An 18,478-nucleotide genomic window follows, 5' to 3' on the forward strand; every position below is an offset into this window, starting at 1 on the left:
GAGCGCTAAGAGGCCTAAATTGGGAAAAATAATATCTTCAAATAAAAACTACACAGAAGCATTGTTTGAAATTTATTTCTGATATGTGCATTCAGCTAACAGAGTTAAACCATACTTTTGATTGCGCAGTTCAGAACACACTTTCTGTAGAAAATGCAAGTGGACATTCGGAGCGCTAAGAGGGTAATAGTGGAAAAAGAAATATATTCAAATATAAACTACACAGAAGCATTTTGTGAAAATTTTTTCTGTTCTGTGCATTCAACTACCAGGGTTGAACCTTACTTTTGATTGAGCCGTTCTGAAACACTCTTTCTGTATAAACTGCAACTGGATATTCTGAGCGCTCAGAGGCCTATATTGGGAAAAGAATATCTACAAATAAAAACTACACAGAAGCATTCTGTGAAACTTCTTTCTGTTCTGTTCATTCAACTAATAGAGTTGAACTTTAGTTTTGATTGAGCCGTTCTGAAACACTCTTTCTGTAGAAAATGCAAGTTGGATTCAGAGCGCTAAGAGGATAATAGTGGAAAAAGGAATGTCTTCAAATATAAACTACACAGAATCATTCTGTGAAACTTCTTTCTGATCTGTGCATTCAGCTAACAGAGTTAAACCATACTTTTGATTGAGCAGATCTGAACACTCTTTCTGTAGAAAATGCAACTGGACATTTGGAGCGCTAAGAGGGTAGTCGTGGAAAAAGGAATATATTCAAATATAAACTACACAGAAGCATTCTGTGAAACTTCTTTCTGATCTGAGCATTCAGCTAACAGAGTTAAACCATACTTTTGATTGAGCAGTTTTGAAACACTCTGTCTGTAGAAAATGCAACTGGACATTCGTAGCGCTAAGTGGGTAATAGTGGAAAAAAGAATATGTTCAAATATAAACTACACAGAAGCATTGTATGAAACTTCTTTCTGTTCTGTGCATTCAACTAACAGAGTTGAACCTTACTTTTGATTGAGCTGTTCTGAAACACTCTTTCTGTAGAAACTGCTATTGGACATTCTAAGCGCTAAGAGGCCTACATTGGGAAAAAGAATATCTTCAAATAAAAACTACACAGATGCATTCTGTGAAACTTATTTCTGATCTATAAATTCAGTTAACAGAGCTAAATCATATTTTTGATTGAGCAGTTAAGAAACACACTTTTTGTAGAAAATGCAAGTGGACATTCGTAGCGCTAAGATTGTAATAGAGGAAAAAGGAATATCTCCAATTAAAAACTACACAGAAGCATTCTCTGAAACCACTTTCTGTTCTCCGAATTCAACTAACAGGGTTGAGCCTTACTTTTGAAAGAGCAGTTCTGAAACACACTTTGTGTAGAAACTGCCAGTGGATATTCGGAGCGCTAAGTGGGTAATAGTCCAAAAAGGAGTATCTTCAACTAAATACTACACAGAAGCGTTCTGTGAAACTTCTGTCTGTTCTGTGCATTCAGCTAAGAGAGTTGAACCTTACATTTGATTGAGCCGTTCTGAAACACTCTTTCTGTAGAAACTGCAATTGGACATTCTGAGCGCTAAGAGGCCTATATTGGGAAAAATAATATCTTCAAATAAAAACTACACAGAAGCATTGTTTGAAACTTATTTCTGATATGTGCATTCAGCTAACAGAGTTAATCCATACTTTTGATTGCGCAGTTCAGAACACTCTTTCTGTAGAAAATGCAAGTGGACTTTCGGAGCGCTAATAGGGTAATAGTGGAAAAAGGAATATATTCCAATATAAACTACACAGAAGCATTCTGTGAAACTTCTTTCTGTTCTGGGCATTCAACTACCAGGGTTGAACCTTACTTTTGATTGAGCCGTTCTGAAACACTCTTTCTGTAGAAACTGCAATTGGACATTCTGAGCGCTAAGAGGGTAATAGTGGAAAAAGTAATGTCTTCAAATATAAACTACACAGAATCATACTGTGAAACATCTTTCTGATCTGTGCATTCAGCTAACAGAGTTAAACCATACTTTTGATTGAGCAGATCTGAACATTCTTTCTGTAGAAAATGCAACTGGACATTTGGAGCGCTAAGAGAGTAGTAGTGGAAAAAGGAATATATTCAAATATAAACTACACAGAAGCATTCTTTGAAACTTGTTTCCGTTCTGTGCATTCAATTACCAGGGTTGAACCTTACTTTTGATTGAGCCGTTCTGAAACACTCTTTCTGTAGAAACTGCAATTGGACATTCTGAGCGCTAAGAGGCCTATATTGGGAAAAGAATATCTACAAATAAAAACTACACAGAAGCATTCTGTGAAACTTCTTTCTGTTCTGTTCGTTCAACTAATAGAGTTGAACCTTAGTTTTGATTGAGCCGTTCTGAAACACTCTTTCTGTAGAAAATGCAAGTGGGATTCAGAGCGTTAAGAGGGTAATAGTGGAAAAAGGAATGTCTTCAAATATAAACCACACAGAATCATGCTGTGAAACTTCTTTCTCTTCTGTGCATTCGACTACCAGGTTTGAACCTTACTTTTGATTGAGCCGTTCTGAAACACTCTTTCTGTAGAACCTTCAATTGGACATTCTGAGCGCTAAGAGGCCTATATTGGGAAAAAGAATATCTACAAATAAAAACTACACAGAAGCATTCTGTGAAACTTCTTTCTTTTCTGTTCATTCAATTAAAAGATTTGAACCTTAGTTTTGATTGAGCAGTTCTGAAACACTCTTTCTGTAGAAAATGCAATTGGAGATTCGGAGCGCTAAGAGGATAATAGTGGAAAAACGAATGTCTTCAAATATAAACTACACAGAATCATTCTCTGAAACTTCTTCCTGTTCTGTGCATTCAGCTAACAGAGTTAAACCATACTTTTGATTGAGCAGATCTGAACACTCTTTCTGAAGAAAATGCAACTGGACATTTGGAGCGCTAAGAGAGTAGTAGTGGAAAAAGGAATATATTCAAATATAAACTACAAAGAAGCATTCTGTGAAACTTCTTTCTGATCTGAGCATTCAGCTAACAGAGTTAAACCATACTTTTGATTGAGCAGTTTTGAAACACTCTGTCTGTAGAAAATGCAACTGGACATTCGTAGCGCTAAGTGGGTAATAGTGGAAAAAAGAATATGTTCAAATATAAACTAGACAGAAGCATTGTATGAAACTTCTTTCTGTTCTGTGCATTCAACTAACAGAGTTGAACCTTACTTTTGATTGAGCCGTTCTGAAACAGTCTTTCTGTAGAAACTGCAATTGGACGTTCTGAGCGCTAAGAGGCCTATATTGGGAAAAATAATATCTTCAAATAAAAACTACACTGAAGCATTGTGTGAAACTTATTTCTGATATGTGCATTCAGCTAACAGAGTTAAACCATACTTTTGATTGCGCAGTTCCGAACACTCTTTCCGTAGAAAATGCAAGTGGACATTCCGAGTGCTAAGAGGGTAATAGTGGAAAAAGGAATATATTCAAATATAAAATACACAGTAGCATTCTGTGAAACATCTTTCTGATATGTTCATTCAACTAACAGAGTTGAACCTTACTTTTGATTGAGCCGTTCTGAAACACTCTTTCTGTGGAAACTGCAATTGGATATTCTAAGTGCTAAGAGGCCCACATTGGGAAAAAGAATATCTTCAAATAAAAGCTACACAGATGCATTCTGTGAAACTTATTTCTGATCTGTAAGTTCAGTTAACAGAGCTAAACCATATTTTTGATTGAGCAGTTATGAAACTCTCTTTTTGTAGAAAATGCAAGTGGACATTCGGAGCGCTAAGATTATAATAGAGGAAAAAGGAATATCTCCAATTAAAAACTACAGAGAAGCATTCTCTGAAACACCTTTCTGTTCTCCGCATTCAACTAACAGAGTTGAGCCTTACTTTTGAAGGAGCAGTTCTGAAACACTCTTCGTGTAGAAACTGCCAGTGGATATTCAGAGCACTAAGTGGGCAATAGTCCAAAAAGGAGTATCTTCAACTTAATACTACACAGAAGCATTCTGTGAAACTTCTTTCTGTTCTGTGCATTCAACTACCAGGGTTGAACCTTACTTTTGATTGAGCCGTTCTGAAACACTCTTTCTGTAGAAAATGCAATTGGACATTCTGAGCGCTAAGAGGCCTATATTGGGAAAAAGAATATCTACAAATAAAAACTACACAGAAGCATTCTGTGAAACTTCTTTCTGATCTGAGCATTCAGCTAACAGAGTTAAACCATACTTTTGATTGAGCAGTTTTGAAACACTCTGTCTGTAGAAAATGCAACTGGACATTCGTAGCGCTAAGTGGGTAATAGTGGAAAAAAGAATATGTTCAAATATAAACTACACAGAAGCATTGTATGAAACTTCTTTCTGTTCTGTGCATTCAACTAACAGAGTTGAACCTTACTTTTGATTGAGCCATTCTGAAACAGTATTTCTGTAGAAACTGCAATTGGACATTCTGAGCGCTAAGAGGACTATATTGGGAAAAATAATATCTTCAAATAAAAACTACACTGAAGCATTTTGTGAAACTTATTTCTGATATGTGCATTCAGCTAACAGAGTTTAACCATACTTTTGATTGCGCAGTTCCGAACACTCTTTCTGTAGAAAATGCAAGTGGACATTCGGAGCGCTAAGAGGGTAATAGTGGAAAAAGGAATATATTCAAATATAAAATACACAGTAGCATTCTGTGAAACATCTTTCTGATATGTTCATTCAACTAACAGAGTTGAACCTTACTTTTGATTGAGCCGTTCTGAAACACTCTTTCTGTGGAAACTGCAATTGGATATTCTAAGCGCTAAGAGGCCCACATTGGGAAAAAGAATATCTTCAAATAAAAGCTACACAGATGCATTCTGTGAAACTTATTTCTGATCTGTAAGTTCAGTTAACAGAGCTAAACCATATTTTTGATTGAGCAGTTATGAAAATCTCTTTTTGTAGAAAATGCAAGTGGACATTCGGAGCGCTAAGATTGTAATAGAGGAAAAAGGAATATCTCCAATTAAAAACTACAGAGAAGCATTCTCTAAAACACCTTTCTGTTCTCCGCATTCAACTAACAGAGTTGAGCCTTACTTTTGAAGGAGCAGTTCTGAAACACTCTTCGTGTAGAGACTGCCAGTGGATATTCAGAGCACTAAGTGGGCAATAGTCCAAAAAGGAGTATCTTCAACTAAATACTACACAGAAGCATTCTGTGAAACTTCTTTCTGTTCTGTGCATTCAACTACCAGGGTTGAACCTTACTTTTGATTGAGCCGTTCTGAAACACTCTTTCTGTAGAAACTGCAATTGGACATTCTGAGCGCTAAGAGGCCTATACTGGGAAAAAGAATATCTACAAATAAAAACTACACAGAAGCATTCTGTGAAACTTGTTTCTGTTCTGTTCATTCAACTAAAAGAGTTGAACCTTAGTTTTGATTGAGCCGTTCTGAAACACCCTTTCTGTAGAAAATGCAAGTGGAGATTCAGAGCGCTAAGAGGGTAATAGTGGAAAAAGGAATGTCTCCAAATATAAACTACACAGAATCATTCTGTGAAACTTCTTTCTGATCTGTGCATTCAGCTAACAGAGTTAAACCATACTTTTGATTGAGCAGATCTGAACACTCTTTCTGTAGAAAATGCAACTGGACATTTGGAGCGCTCCGAGGGTAGTTGTGGAAAAAGGAATATATTCAAATACAAACTACACAGAAGCACTCTGTGAAACTTCTTTCTGATCTGAGCATTCAGCTAACAGAGTTAAACCATACATTTCATTGAGCAGTTTTGAAACACTCTGTCTGTAGAAAATGCAACTGGACATTCGTAGCGCTAAGTGGGTAATAGTGGAAAAAAGAATATGTTCAAATATAAACTACACAGAAGCATTGTATGAAACATCTTTCTGTTCTGTGCATTCAACTAACAGAGTTGAACCTTACTTTTGATTGAGCCGTTCTGAAACGCTCTTTCTGTAGAAACTGCAATTGGACATTCTGAGCGCTAAGAGGCCTACATTGGGAAAAATAATATCTTCAAATAAAAACTACACAGAAGCATTGTGTGAAACTTATTTCTGATATGTGCATTCAGCTAACAGAGTTAAACCATACTTTTGATTGCGCAGTTCCGAACACTCTTTCTGTAGAAAATCCAAGTGGACATTCGGAGCGCTAAGAAGGTAATAGTGGAAAAAGGAATATATTCAAAAATAAACTACACAGTAGCATTCTGTGAAAATACTTTCTGTTCTGTGCATTCAACTAACAGAGTTGAACCTTACTTTTGATTGAGCCGTTCTGAAACACTCTTTCTGTAGAAACTGCAATTGGACATTCTAAGCGCTAAGAGGCCTACATTGGGAAAAAGAATATCTTCAAATAAAAACTACACAGATGCATTCTGTGAAACTTATTTCTGATCTGTAATTTCAGTTAACAGAGCTAAACCATATTTTTGATTGAGCAGTTATGAAACACGCTTTTTGTAGAAAATGCAAGTGGACATTCGGTGCGCTAAGATTGTAACAGAGGAAAAAGGAATATCTCCAATTAAAAACTACACAGAAGCATTCTCTGAAACCACTTTCTGTTCTCCGCATTCAACTAACAGAGTTGAGCCTTACTTTTGAAGGTGCAGTTCTGAAACACTCTTTGTGTAGAAACTGCCAGGGGATATTCGGATTGCTATGTGGATAATAGTCCAAAAAGGAGTATCTTCAACTAAATACTACACAGAAGCATTCTGTGAAACTTCTTTCTGTTCTGTGCATTCAACTAACAGGGTTGAAACTTACTTTTGATTGAGCCATTCTGAAACAGTCTTTGTGAAGAGACTGCAATTGGACATTCTGAGCGCTAAGAGGCCTATATTGGGAAAAAGAATATCTACAAATAAAAACTACACAGAAGCATTCTGTGAAACTCCTTTCTGTTCTGTTCATTCAACTAAAAGAGTTGAACCTTAGATTTGACTGAGCCGTTCTGAAACACTCTTTCTGTAGAAAATGCAAGTGGAGATTCGGAGCGCTAAGAGGGTAATAGTGGATAAAGGAATGTCTTCAAATATCAACTACACAGAATCATTCTGTGAAACTTCTTTCTGATCTGTGCATTCAACTAACAGAGTTAAACCATACTTTTGATTGAGCAGATCTGAACACTCTTTCTGTAGAAAATGCAACTGGACATTTGGAGCGCTAAGAGGATAGTAGTGGAAAAAGGAATATATTCAAATACAAACTACACAGAAGCATTCTGTGAAACTTCTTTCTGATCTGAGCATTCAGCTAACAGAGTTAAACGATATTTTTGATAGAGCAGATTTGAAACACTCTGTCTGTAGAAAATGCAACTGGACATTCGTAGCGCTAAGTGGGTAATAGTGGAAAAAAATATGTTCAAATATAAACTACACAGAAGCATTGTATGAAACTTCTTTCTGTTCTGTGCATTCAACTAACAGAGTTGAACCTTACTTTTGATTGAGCCGTTCTGAAACACTCCTTCTGTAGAAACTGCAATTGGACATTCTGAGCGCTAAGAGGCCTATATTGGGAAAAATAATATCTTCAAATAAAAACTACACAGAAGCATTGTGTGAAACTTATTTCTGATATGTGCATTCAGCTAACAGAGTTAAACCATACTTTTGATTGCGCAGTTGCGAACACTCTTTCCGTAGAAAAGGCAAGTGGACATTCGGAGCGCTAAGAGGGTAATAGTGGAAAAAAGAATATATTCAAATATAAAATACACAGAAGCATTCTGTGAAACTTCTTTCTGTTCTGTGCATTCAACTACCAGTGTTGAACCCTACTTTTGATTGAGCCGTTCTGAAACACTCTTTCTGGAGAAACTGCAATTGGACATTCTGAGCACTAAGAGGCCTATATTGGAAAAAGAATATCTACAAATAAAAACTACACAGAAGCATTCTGTGAAACAACTTTCTGTTCTGTGCATTCAACTAAGAGAGTTGAACCTTACATTTGATTGAGCCGTTCTGAAATACTCTTTCTGTAGAAACTGCAATTGGACATTCTGAGCGCTAAGAGGCCTATATTGGGAAAAATAATATCTTCAAATAAAAAGTACACAGAAGCATTGTGTGAAACTTATTTCTGATATGTGCATTCAGCTAACAGATTTAAACCATACTTTTGATTGAGCAGATCTGAACACTCTTTCTGTAGATAATGCAACTGGACATTTGGAGCGCTAAGAGGGTAGTAGTGGAAAAAGGAATATATTCAAATATAAACTACACAGAAGCATTCTGTGAAACTTCTTTCTGATCTGAGCATTCAGCTAACAGAGTTAAACCATACTTTTGATTGAGGAGTTTTGAAACACACTGTCTGTAGAAAATGCAACTGGACATTCGTAGCGCTAAGTGGGTAATAGTGGAAAAAAGAATATGTTCAAATATAAACTACACAGAAGCATTGTATGAAACTTCTTTCTGTTCTGTGCATTCAACTAACAGAGTTTAACCTTACTTTTGATTGAGCCGTTCTGAAACCGTCTTTCTATAGAAACTGCAATTGGACATTCTGAGCGCTAAGAGGCCTATATTGGGAAAAATAATATCTTCAAATAAAAACTACACAGAAGCATTTTTTGAAACATATTTCTGATCTGTGCATTCAGCTAACAGAGTTAAACCATACTTTTGATTGCGCAGTTCCGAACACTCTTTCCGTAGAAAAGGCAAGTGGACATTCGGAGCGCTAAGAGGTTAATAGTGGAAAAAGGAATATATTCAAATATAAACTACACGGTAGCATTCTGTGAAACTTCTTTCTGTTCTGTGCATTCATCTAACAGAGTTGAACCTAACTTTTGATTGAGCCGTTCTGAAACACTCTTTCTGTAGAAACTGCAATTGGACATGCTAAGCGCTAAGGGGCCTACATTGGGAAAAAGAATATCTTCAAATAAAAACTACACAGATGCATTCTGTGAAACTTATTTCTGATCTGTAAATTCAGTTAACAGAGCTAAACCATATTTTTGATTGAGCAGTTATGAAACTCTCTTTTTGTAGAAAATGCAAGTGGACATTCGGAGCGCTAAGATTGTAATAGAGGAAAAAGAATATCTCCAATTAAAAACTACAGAGAAGCATTCTCTGAAACACCTTTCTGTTCTCCGCATTCAAATAACAGAGTTGAGCCTTACTTTTGAAGGAGCAGTTCTGAAACACTCTTTGTGTAGAAACTGCCAGTGGATATTCGGAGCGCTAAGTGGGTAATAGTCCAAAAAGGAGTATCTTCAACTAAATGCTACACAGAATCATTCTGTGAAACTTCTTTCTGTTCTGTGCATTCAACTAAGAGAGTTGAACCTTACATTTGATTGAGCCGTTCTGAAACACTCTTTCTGTAGAAACTGCAATTGGACATTCTGAGCGCTAAGAGGCCTATATTGGGAAAAATAATATCTTCAAATAAAAACTACACAGAAGCATTTTTTGAAACATATTTCTGATATGTGCATTCAGCTAACAGAGTTAAACCATACTTTTGATTGCGCAGTTCAGAACACTCTTTCTGTAGAAAATGCAAGTGGACATTCGGAGCGCTAAGAGGGTAATAGTGGAAAAAGGAATATATTCAAATATAAACTACACAGAAGCATTCTGTGAAACTTCTTTCTGTTCTGTGCATTCAACTACCAGGGTTGAACCTTACTTTTGATTGAGCCGTTCTGAAACACTCTTTCTGTAGAAACTGCAATTGGACATTCTGAGCGCTAAGAGGCCTATATTGGGAAAAAGAATATCTACAAATAAAAACTACACAGAAGCATTCTGTGAAACTCCTTTCTGTTCAGTTCATTCAACTAAAAGAGTTGAACCTTAGTTTTGATTGAGCCGTTCTGAAACACTCTTTCTGTAGAAAATGCAAGTGGATATTCGGAGCGCTAAGTGGGTAATAGTGGAAAAAGGAATGTCTTCAAATATAAACTACACAGAATCATTCTATGAAACTTCTTTCTGATCTGTGCATTCAGCTAACAGATTTAAACCATACTTTTGATTGATCAGATCTGAACACTCTTTCTGTAGAAAATGCAACTGGACAATTGGAGCGCTAAGAGCGTAGTAGTGGAAAAAGTAATATATTCAAATATAAACTACACAGAAGCATTCTGTGAAACTTCTTTCTGATCTTAGCATTCAGCTAACAGAGTTAAACCATACGATTGATTGAGCAGTTTTGAAACACTCTGTCTGTAGAAAATGCAACTGGACATTCGTAGCGCTAACTGGGTAATAGTGGAAAAAAGAATATGTTCAAATATAAACTACACAGAAGCATTGTATGAAACTTCTTTCTGTTCTCTGCATTCAACAAACAGAGTTGAACCTTACTTTTGATTGAGCCGTTCTGAAACACTCTTTCTGTAGAAAATGCAATTGGACATTCTGAGCGCTAAGAGGCCTATATTGGGAAAAAGAATGTCTACAAATAAAAACTACACAGAACTATTCTGTGAAACTACTTTCTGTTCTGTTCATTCAACTAAAAGATTTGAACCTTAGTTTTGATTGAGCCATTCTGAAACACTCTTTCTGTAGAAAATGCAAGTGGAGATTTGGAGCGCTAAGAGGGTAATAGTGGAAAAAGGAATGTCTTCAAATATAAACTACACAGAATCATTCTGTATAACTTTTTTCTGATCTGTGCATTCAGCTAACAGAGTTAAAACATAATTTTGATTGAGCAGATCTGAACACTCTTTCTGTAGAAAATGCAACTGGACATTTGGAGCGCTAAGAGGGTAGTAGTGGAAAAAACAATATGTTCAAATATATACTACACAGAAGCATTGTATGAAACTTCTTTCTGTTCTGTGCATTCAACTAAGAGTGTTTAACCTTACGTTTGATTGAGCCGTTCTGAAACACTCTTTCTGTAGAAACAGCAATTGGACATTCTGGGCGTTAAGAGGCCTATATTTGGAAAAATAATATCTTCAAATAAAAACTACACAGAAGCATTGTTTGAAACTTATTTCTGATATGTGCATTCAGCTAACAGAGTTAAACCATACTTTTGATTGAGCCGTTCTGAAACACTCTTTCTGTAGAAACTGCAATTGGACATTCTGAGCGCTAAGAGGCCTCTATTGGGAAAAATAATATCTTCAAATAAAAACTACACTGAAGCATTTTGTGAAACTTATTTCTGATATGTGCATTCAGCTAACAGAGTTAAACCATACTTTTGATTGCGCAGTTCCGAACACTCTTTCCGTAGAAAATGCAAGTGGACATTCGGAGCGCTAAGAGGGTAATAGTGGAAAAAGGAATATATTCAAATATAAAATACACAGTAGCATTCTGTGAAACATCTTTCTGATATGTTCATTCAACTAACAGAGTTGAACCTTACTTTTGATTGAGCCGTTCTGAAACACTCTTTCTGTGGAAACTGCAATTGGATATTCTAAGCGCTAAGAGGCCCACATTGGGAAAAAGAATATCTTCAAATAAAAGCTACACAGATGCATTCTGTGAAACTTATTTCTGATCTGTAAGTTCAGTTAACAGAGCTAAACCATATTTTTGATTGAGCAGTTATGAAAATCTCTTTTTGTAGAAAATGCAAGTGGACATTCGGAGCGCTAAGATTGTAATAGAGGAAAAAGGAATATCTCCAATTAAAAACTACAGAGAAGCATTCTCTAAAACACCTTTCTGTTCTCCGCATTCAACTAACAGAGTTGAGCCTTACTTTTGAAGGAGCAGTTCTGAAACACTCTTCGTGTAGAGACTGCCAGTGGATATTCAGAGCACTAAGTGGGCAATAGTCCAAAAAGGAGTATCTTCAACTAAATACTACACAGAAGCATTCTGTGAAACTTCTTTCTGTTCTGTGCATTCAACTACCAGGGTTGAACCTTACTTTTGATTGAGCCGTTCTGAAACACTCTTTCTGTAGAAACTGCAATTGGACATTCTGAGCGCTAAGAGGCCTATACTGGGAAAAAGAATATCTACAAATAAAAACTACACAGAAGCATTCTGTGAAACTTGTTTCTGTTCTGTTCATTCAACTAAAAGAGTTGAACCTTAGTTTTGATTGAGCCGTTCTGAAACACTCTTTCTGTAGAAAATGCAAGTGGAGATTCAGAGCGCTAAGAGGGTAATAGTGGAAAAAGGAATGTCTCCAAATATAAACTACACAGAATCATTCTGTGAAACTTCTTTCTGATCTGTGCATTCAGCTAACAGAGTTAAACCATACTTTTGATTGAGCAGATCTGAACACTCTTTCTGTAGAAAATGCAACTGGACATTTGGAGCGCTCCGAGGGTAGTTGTGGAAAAAGGAATATATTCAAATACAAACTACACAGAAGCACTCTGTGAAACTTCTTTCTGATCTGAGCATTCAGCTAACAGAGTTAAACCATACATTTCATTGAGCAGTTTTGAAACACTCTGTCTGTAGAAAATGCAACTGGACATTCGTAGCGCTAAGTGGGTAATAGTGGAAAAAAGAATATGTTCAAATATAAACTACACAGAAGCATTGTATGAAACATCTTTCTGTTCTGTGCATTCAACTAACAGAGTTGAACCTTACTTTTGATTGAGCCGTTCTGAAACGCTCTTTCTGTAGAAACTGCAATTGGACATTCTGAGCGCTAAGAGGCCTACATTGGGAAAAATAATATCTTCAAATAAAAACTACACAGAAGCATTGTGTGAAACTTATTTCTGATATGTGCATTCAGCTAACAGAGTTAAACCATACTTTTGATTGCGCAGTTCCGAACACTCTTTCTGTAGAAAATCCAAGTGGACATTCGGAGCGCTAAGAAGGTAATAGTGGAAAAAGGAATATATTCAAAAATAAACTACACAGTAGCATTCTGTGAAAATACTTTCTGTTCTGTGCATTCAACTAACAGAGTTGAACCTTACTTTTGATTGAGCCGTTCTGAAACACTCTTTCTGTAGAAACTGCAATTGGACATTCTAAGCGCTAAGAGGCCTACATTGGGAAAAAGAATATCTTCAAATAAAAACTACACAGATGCATTCTGTGAAACTTATTTCTGATCTGTAATTTCAGTTAACAGAGCTAAACCATATTTTTGATTGAGCAGTTATGAAACACGCTTTTTGTAGAAAATGCAAGTGGACATTCGGTGCGCTAAGATTGTAACAGAGGAAAAAGGAATATCTCCAATTAAAAACTACACAGAAGCATTCTCTGAAACCCCTTTCTGTTCTCCGCATTCAACTAACAGAGTTGAGCCTTACTTTTGAAGGTGCAGTTCTGAAACACTCTTTGTGTAGAAACTGCCAGGGGATATTCGGATTGCTATGTGGATAATAGTCCAAAAAGGAGTATCTTCAACTAAATACTACACAGAAGCATTCTGTGAAACTTCTTTCTGTTCTGTGCATTCAACTAACAGGGTTGAAACTTACTTTTGATTGAGCCTTTCTGAAACACTCTTTCTGTAGAAACTGCAATTGGACATTCTGAGCGCTAAGAGGCCTATATTGGGAAAAAGAATGTCTACAAATAAAAACTACACAGAAGAATTGTGTGAAACTTCTTTCTGTTCTGTTTGTTCAACTAAAAGAGTTGAACCTTAGTTTTGATTGAGCCGTTCTGAAACAATCTTTCTGTAGAAAATGCAAGTGGAGATTCGGAGCGCTAAGAGGGTAATAGTGGAAAAAGGAATGTCTCCAAATATAAACTACACAGAATCATTCTGTGAAACTTCTTTCTGATCTGTGCATTCAGCTAACAGAGTTAAACCATACTTTTGATTGAGCAGATCTGAACACTCTTTCTGTAGAAAATGCAACTGGACATTTGGAGCGCTCCGAGGGTAGTTGTGGAAAAAGGAATATATTCAAATACAAACTACACAGAAGCACTCTGTGAAACTTCTTTCTGATCTGAGCATTCAGCTAACAGAGTTAAACCATACATTTCATTGAGCAGTTTTGAAACACTCTGTCTGTAGAAAATGCAACTGGACATTCGTAGCGCTAAGTGGGTAATAGTGGAAAAAAGAATATGTTCAAATATAAACTACACAGAAGCATTGTATGAAACATCTTTCTGTTCTGTGCATTCAACTAACAGAGTTGAACCTTACTTTTGATTGAGCCGTTCTGAAACGCTCTTTCTGTAGAAACTGCAATTGGACATTCTGAGCGCTAAGAGGCCTACATTGGGAAAAATAATATCTTCAAATAAAAACTACACAGAAGCATTGTGTGAAACTTATTTCTGATATGTGCATTCAGCTAACAGAGTTAAACCATACTTTTGATTGCGCAGTTCCGAACACTCTTTCTGTAGAAAATCCAAGTGGACATTCGGAGCGCTAAGAAGGTAATAGTGGAAAAAGGAATATATTCAAAAATAAACTACACAGTAGCATTCTGTGAAAATACTTTCTGTTCTGTGCATTCAACTAACAGAGTTGAACCTTACTTTTGATTGAGCCGTTCTGAAACACTCTTTCTGTAGAAACTGCAATTGGACATTCTAAGCGCTAAGAGGCCTACATTGGGAAAAAGAATATCTTCAAATAAAAACTACACAGATGCATTCTGTGAAACTTATTTCTGATCTGTAATTTCAGTTAACAGAGCTAAACCATATTTTTGATTGAGCAGTTATGAAACACGCTTTTTGTAGAAAATGCAAGTGGACATTCGGTGCGCTAAGATTGTAACAGAGGAAAAAGGAATATCTCCAATTAAAAACTACACAGAAGCATTCTCTGAAACCACTTTCTGTTCTCCGCATTCAACTAACAGAGTTGAGCCTTACTTTTGAAGGTGCAGTTCTGAAACACTCTTTGTGTAGAAACTGCCAGGGGATATTCGGATTGCTATGTGGATAATAGTCCAAAAAGGAGTATCTTCAACTAAATACTACACAGAAGCATTCTGTGAAACTTCTTTCTGTTCTGTGCATTCAACTAACAGGGTTGAAACTTACTTTTGATTGAGCCATTCTGAAACAGTCTTTGTGAAGAGACTGCAATTGGACATTCTGAGCGCTAAGAGGCCTATATTGGGAAAAAGAATATCTACAAATAAAAACTACACAGAAGCATTCTGTGAAACTCCTTTCTGTTCTGTTCATTCAACTAAAAGAGTTGAACCTTAGATTTGACTGAGCCGTTCTGAAACACTCTTTCTGTAGAAAATGCAAGTGGAGATTCGGAGCGCTAAGAGGGTAATAGTGGATAAAGGAATGTCTTCAAATATCAACTACACAGAATCATTCTGTGAAACTTCTTTCTGATCTGTGCATTCAACTAACAGAGTTAAACCATACTTTTGATTGAGCAGATCTGAACACTCTTTCTGTAGAAAATGCAACTGGACATTTGGAGCGCTAAGAGGATAGTAGTGGAAAAAGGAATATATTCAAATACAAACTACACAGAAGCATTCTGTGAAACTTCTTTCTGATCTGAGCATTCAGCTAACAGAGTTAAACGATATTTTTGATAGAGCAGATTTGAAACACTCTGTCTGTAGAAAATGCAACTGGACATTCGTAGCGCTAAGTGGGTAATAGTGGAAAAAAATATGTTCAAATATAAACTACACAGAAGCATTGTATGAAACTTCTTTCTGTTCTGTGCATTCAACTAACAGAGTTGAACCTTACTTTTGATTGAGCCGTTCTGAAACACTCCTTCTGTAGAAACTGCAATTGGACATTCTGAGCGCTAAGAGGCCTATATTGGGAAAAATAATATCTTCAAATAAAAACTACACAGAAGCATTGTGTGAAACTTATTTCTGATATGTGCATTCAGCTAACAGAGTTAAACCATACTTTTGATTGCGCAGTTGCGAACACTCTTTCCGTAGAAAAGGCAAGTGGACATTCGGAGCGCTAAGAGGGTAATAGTGGAAAAAAGAATATATTCAAATATAAAATACACAGAAGCATTCTGTGAAACTTCTTTCTGTTCTGTGCATTCAACTACCAGTGTTGAACCCTACTTTTGATTGAGCCGTTCTGAAACACTCTTTCTGGAGAAACTGCAATTGGACATTCTGAGCACTAAGAGGCCTATATTGGAAAAAGAATATCTACAAATAAAAACTACACAGAAGCATTCTGTGAAACAACTTTCTGTTCTGTGCATTCAACTAAGAGAGTTGAACCTTACATTTGATTGAGCCGTTCTGAAATACTCTTTCTGTAGAAACTGCAATTGGACATTCTGAGCGCTAAGAGGCCTATATTGGGAAAAATAATATCTTCAAATAAAAAGTACACAGAAGCATTGTGTGAAACTTATTTCTGATATGTGCATTCAGCTAACAGATTTAAACCATACTTTTGATTGAGCAGATCTGAACACTCTTTCTGTAGATAATGCAACTGGACATTTGGAGCGCTAAGAGGGTAGTAGTGGAAAAAGGAATATATTCAAATATAAACTACACAGAAGCATTCTGTGAAACTTCTTTCTGATCTGAGCATTCAGCTAACAGAGTTAAACCATACTTTTGATTGAGGAGTTTTGAAACACACTGTCTGTAGAAAATGCAACTGGACATTCGTAGCGCTAAGTGGGTAATAGTGGAAAAAAGAATATGTTCAAATATAAACTACACAGAAGCATTGTATGAAACTTCTTTCTGTTCTGTGCATTCAACTAACAGAGTTTAACCTTACTTTTGATTGAGCCGTTCTGAAACCGTCTTTCTATAGAAACTGCAATTGGACATTCTGAGCGCTAAGAGGCCTATATTGGGAAAAATAATATCTTCAAATAAAAACTACACAGAAGCATTTTTTGAAACATATTTCTGATCTGTGCATTCAGCTAACAGAGTTAAACCATACTTTTGATTGCGCAGTTCCGAACACTCTTTCCGTAGAAAAGGCAAGTGGACATTCGGAGCGCTAAGAGGTTAATAGTGGAAAAAGGAATATATTCAAATATAAACTACACGGTAGCATTCTGTGAAACTTCTTTCTGTTCTGTGCATTCATCTAACAGAGTTGAACCTAACTTTTGATTGAGCCGTTCTGAAACACTCTTTCTGTAGAAACTGCAATTGGACATGCTAAGCGCTAAGGGGCCTACATTGGGAAAAAGAATATCTTCAAATAAAAACTACACAGATGCATTCTGTGAAACTTATTTCTGATCTGTAAATTCAGTTAACAGAGCTAAACCATATTTTTGATTGAGCAGTTATGAAACTCTCTTTTTGTAGAAAATGCAAGTGGACATTCGGAGCGCTAAGATTGTAATAGAGGAAAAAGAATATCTCCAATTAAAAACTACAGAGAAGCATTCTCTGAAACACCTTTCTGTTCTCCGCATTCAAATAACAGAGTTGAGCCTTACTTTTGAAGGAGCAGTTCTGAAACACTCTTTGTGTAGAAACTGCCAGTGGATATTCGGAGCGCTAAGTGGGTAATAGTCCAAAAAGGAGTATCTTCAACTAAATGCTACACAGAATCATTCTGTGAAACTTCTTTCTGTTCTGTGCATTCAACTAAGAGAGTTGAACCTTACATTTGATTGAGCCGTTCTGAAACACTCTTTCTGTAGAAACTGCAATTGGACATTCTGAGCGCTAAGAGGCCTATATTGGGAAAAATAATATCTTCAAATAAAAACTACACAGAAGCATTTTTTGAAACATATTTCTGATATGTGCATTCAGCTAACAGAGTTAAACCATACTTTTGATTGCACAGTTCAGAACACTCTTTCTGTAGAAAATGCAAGTGGACATTCGGAGCGCTAAGAGGGTAATAGTGGAAAAAGGAATATATTCAAATATAAACTACACAGAAGCATTCTGTGAAACTTCTTTCTGTTCTGTGCATTCAACTACCAGGGTTGAACCTTACTTTTGATTGAGCCGTTCTGAAACACTCTTTCTGTAGAAACTGCAATTGGACATTCTGAGCGCTAAGAGGCCTATATTGGGAAAAAGAATATCTACAAATAAAAACTACACAGAAGCATTCTGTGAAACTCCTTTCTGTTCAGTTCATTCAACTAAAAGAGTTGAACCTTAGTTTTGATTGAGCCGTTCTGAAACACTCTTTCTGTAGAAAATGCAAGTGGATATTCGGAGCGCTAAGTGGGTAATAGTGGAAAAAGGAATGTCTTCAAATATAAACTACACAGAATCATTCTATGAAACTTCTTTCTGATCTGTGCATTCAGCTAACAGATTTAAACCATACTTTTGATTGATCAGATCTGAACACTCTTTCTGTAGAAAATGCAACTGGACAATTGGAGCGCTAAGAGCGTAGTAGTGGAAAAAGTAATATATTCAAATATAAACTACACAGAAGCATTCTGTGAAACTTCTTTCTGATCTTAGCATTCAGCTAACAGAGTTAAACCATACGATTGATTGAGCAGTTTTGAAACACTCTGTCTGTAGAAAATGCAACTGGACATTCGTAGCGCTAACTGGGTAATAGTGGAAAAAAGAATATGTTCAAATATAAAC

This window comes from Symphalangus syndactylus, chromosome 7 (genome assembly GCF_028878055.3).
Source record: "Symphalangus syndactylus isolate Jambi chromosome 7, NHGRI_mSymSyn1-v2.1_pri, whole genome shotgun sequence".
Taxonomy (NCBI): domain Eukaryota; kingdom Metazoa; phylum Chordata; class Mammalia; order Primates; family Hylobatidae; genus Symphalangus; species Symphalangus syndactylus.